This window comes from Musca autumnalis, unplaced genomic scaffold (genome assembly GCF_047663935.1).
Source record: "Musca autumnalis isolate F117 unplaced genomic scaffold, ASM4766393v1 scaffold_3, whole genome shotgun sequence".
Lineage (NCBI taxonomy): Eukaryota > Metazoa > Arthropoda > Insecta > Diptera > Muscidae > Musca > Musca autumnalis.
The window spans coordinates 103,803,931-103,808,334 of NW_027411866.1; positions in this window are offsets into that span (position 1 = coordinate 103,803,931).

Sequence of the window (4,404 nt, forward strand, 5' to 3'; positions counted from 1 at the left end):
TAGACGACCACTAAAATAATTATTTCTGAAAATTTTGTTGATAATTTTAAAAGTTTTGGATAGGGATTTCATGATGGGTGGGAAATAAATATAAAATTTTATTGACATTAACTGGACATGGGCAAAGTACAGTTATCAACAAAACAATATATAAATATAAATCTATATATATATAAAATTCTTCGAGACTGCCATGATGTTCGAAATTAAACTCCCCGAAACGGCTGGACCGAATTCGATGAAATTTTGTATGTGGAGTTTTTAGGTCTGAGAATAGGTTTTTAGCTATTTCTTATACTGGTCAGTGGAGTGACCAGGTTACCTCCCCCACAAATTTTTTAAGAAAACGTGAAATCAAAGATAATTTTGAGCGTATTGTTTAAAAATTTATTGCAATACTATGGTAATAACTATCTTGATCCTGAATGGTCATCTCGGAAGTGGAATATCGCGGTCAGCCCAATTTTTTAAAAATGTATAATTATAGGTAACATCCTTAATTTTAGTAAGCGTGACTACAAAAACGCTATAAGCACTGGCTTCAATAATTGGGAAAGCGCGATCAACACCACATTTTGGAATACAGTACAACCCAAATAATGCTAAATGTCCCTTGACCGAAATTCCAAAAAATCGATAGAGAAATCAGGCAAAACTAATTTCAAAGACGGTTAAATCACTATAACGTCTAAAAAATATGCATTGGTCACAAAAGCGATGGGTCAGCAATTCGGTGTATCTACAACCTATCTAAATGTATATAGGGTTTTTTTAAATTAAACTTCCGAAATTTTCCTAAATTAAACTTCCGAATCGGCTGGACCGAATTGGATGAAATTGTATGTAGGTTCATAAGGTGGGAGAATACCGAAAATGGAGGGTGTGGGGGACCTCCCCAACAACGGGTTTTAACAAATCGCTAAATATCAGAGATAAAGTACCAATACGTCTAGGTACTCAAAAAAATTGCAATTGTGGCGTCTGCCATTTATGGGTGTTTTGGAAGCGTCCAATTTTTGAAAACTTTATTCTTACTGATTAGATTTACAAATTCAGTAAGTGGGACAGCAAACATTGCATGAACATTGACTTCAGCGCTTGGAATAACTCGATCAAGACCGCGTTTTTAATACAGCAAAGTCCAGATAAACCCAATAGCATTTTGAAGTCATTTTTTATGAATCACAGATGTTTTCATGTTTAGGAGTGCAAAATAATAACGTGTTCAATGAAACATCTCTCTGTTAACAAGAAGTAAAAACGACGTTAAGTTCGACCGGCCCCAACTTTTATGCACACCACCATAAATTATATTGAAATCAGGTTTAAGCCATTCCGATTGAATAATGTGGCTAAAACATTCAAAATCCCCAAAAAATCGGTATGTATCGTTTTATGAATGAAAACATGGATTTATACCGACAATTCTCTGCTAAAATATTTGATACCTCTGTTGAATAATGCCGCTAAAACCTTGAAAATATTGAAAATCGGAAGGTATCGTTCAATGAAGGCTACATGAAAAACTTCTACCGAATATTCTATGCGGAAATGTTTTATACCCACAATGAAGACAACACACCAAATTGCCATAGCCATTTCGGTGGGATTATGAGACTAAAACCTCCAAATTATCGAAACTCGGGAGGTTCCGTCCTATATGCCGATAATTCTCTGCAGAAATGGTTTATACTCCCAAGGAAGACTAAGGCTATAAACTTCAAAATACCGAAGGTCGAGAGGTACCGTTCAATGAAGACTATTATATATATATATATATATATATATATATATATATATATATATATATATATATATATATATATATATATATATATTATAGACTATATAGAAACCTGTACCTGTACCGAATGTTCTATGTTTTATACTCACACTGAATGCTAAATACCAAATTGCAGCCATTTCGGTGGGATAATGAGATTCAAACCTCCAAAATATCGACACTCGGGCGGTACCGTTCTAGGGTAGTTCTATCAAAACGTGGACCTATGCTGATAATCCTTAGCAAAAATGCGTTATGCCTCTAAGGGAGACTAAATACTAAAGTATTGTCATTTCGGTAGGATAATGCGGCTAAAAACTTGAGAATTCCGAAAATCGGGCGGTCAGTCGGTGCTATATCAAAATGTGGACTGATATAATAAATTTTCAATACCAAACATGCTACGAGAAAAAATAGAAACTTCTGTACCAAATTGAAAAGCCCTGTGTAGAATATCGCGAGCTGCATCTTGATTTCAACAGATAGACGGACATCGTTATATTCACTTATTTTTTATATTGATCACTAATATATACTTTATAGGTTCTCCGAAAACTATTCCGATGTGTTAAAAACAGAATCATAAAGTTAATTATACCCTTCATATTATGGTGGAGGCTATAATTAAAGTAATTTTCTATTTTACATCTGGAGATACTATTGCATGAGGGTAATACCAAAACGTCGATTTATCGTCAATTCGGTTAGAATGTCTGGAGGTATCAATATTAGATAGACAAATTGTAAATAGATTACTAAGCCTTACACGGAAATCCAAAACGACGGGCCAGCAACGCGGAACCGGGTCAGCTAGTTAATATATAAATTCCTAAAATTTCGTAGAATATATCTTTTGATTGCCACCTATTGCCAACTTGGCTCTTGATTTCCGTTAAGCAAAATGTGTAAAAACATTCTGTCCATCCCTACAACCTTCAGGGATATATATATATATATATATATATATATATATATATCGGTTCAGATTTGATATAATTCGCTAAATTTTTGATGAATAGTCTTCAAATTTTACATGGGATGTTTCCTCAGGTCCCTGTTCAGTTTTACCGTTGACCTAGGTTGATGCATTTTTGCAAAAGTACTTATGAGGGCACAGGAATGAAAAATTTGAATTTTGGTCCATACAAGTTCAGGTTTGAATATAGCTTCTATATAATTTCGCCCGATATCACTTAATTACGAATACTTACGTCACATTTTCCTAATTTAATCAATATCTCACATACATTGCGTGTTTAGTACATAGAATACATAAAATCGGGCGAAAAAACATATGAGATCTATATCCAAACTAAACCGATTTTTGTCAACATCGGTAAAACCGAAAAGGGCCTAGAAAAACATTCCAGGTTAAATTTGAATGCTATTTTTCAAAAATTGACCGATTTTTAGCAAAATCGGTGAAATATATATTTGGAAGCTATATCCAAATCTGTACCGATTTTTGCGAAAATCGGTGAAGCTATTCAGGAGTCTAAGAAAATAACACATATTGAATGTGAAGGCTATTCGATCATGACTGTTCGATCGCACGGCCTGTTCTGGTTGAGTCCGCGAAGAATATGTGTGGATATGGTGTGTAATTATTTTGTGGTATCCACGCTGATGATGACAACAGGGAAATTGCTGCTTCTTGAACCTTCACTACGGGCAACAGGAGTGGGATCGGGTATGATTCGCTGGCATCCTTGCCGGGCTTCAATATCAGAACCACCCTGCCAACTTTTTAGGCTTCTGGTACAATAAAAGCGGCTAACGATAAATTGAGCGCACTGGTCAAATACTCAACTTCCATCTGCAACGTCGCCCATCGTAAATTGTGTTTGCTAGTTAAAATAACACCCGAACATTTTCGGATCTCTCACGTTAAAGGTAACAGCTGTTCTATCATCCTTCTTTTCAGGATTTGAGAGTGGTTTAACCGTAACCCACAATGTACTTAATCCTTACAAATGTAAGTTCCCTAACGCTTGGGTTTTCAGGGTTCGTACGACGAAGCTCACCACGCTCATCGCTGTCGGGTGTTCGACAGCAGGTATGTAGCGAGAGGCTGCAGCTGTGATGATATCCTGAAAAATTCTCTCTTCTACCCGAGGATCAGATTCGGTGATTTTCCAATCAGGTTTTCCATGGTTCGGTAAAGGAAGTACGTCGGACTTCATAGGGTGGTCTATTAATGGATACGATATTGGGTAGATGGTCTGAGCCAAGGGAAATGAAATAAAATGAACATTGGTGGTGTCTGGCGAGCGGTGGCAATTTCGTTGTGCCCTCGTAGGAACGTCTGCGTTCATCGCGCAAAATGTGGAGCCTGCAATTTGCTCGGCCAGAGTTGTACCCTTTTGGTCAGTGCCTAGGACGGAAGACCAAAGCTCATAATTAGCATTGAAGTTCTCTAGCGCCAGACTAATATTAGGCATACAACGTAGCACACGAATATTCATCGCCGGTATATATACATTAAGCAACATGTTGCGGTTAGCTTTGTTTTCTTGGTCGCAGCGACCATAACTCACTCATTCGTTGACATTGTTCCGGAGACTGCTGCAATTGAATTGCAGGAAAGACGCATTTCCTGCTGACTTTGCCGTTATTGGCTA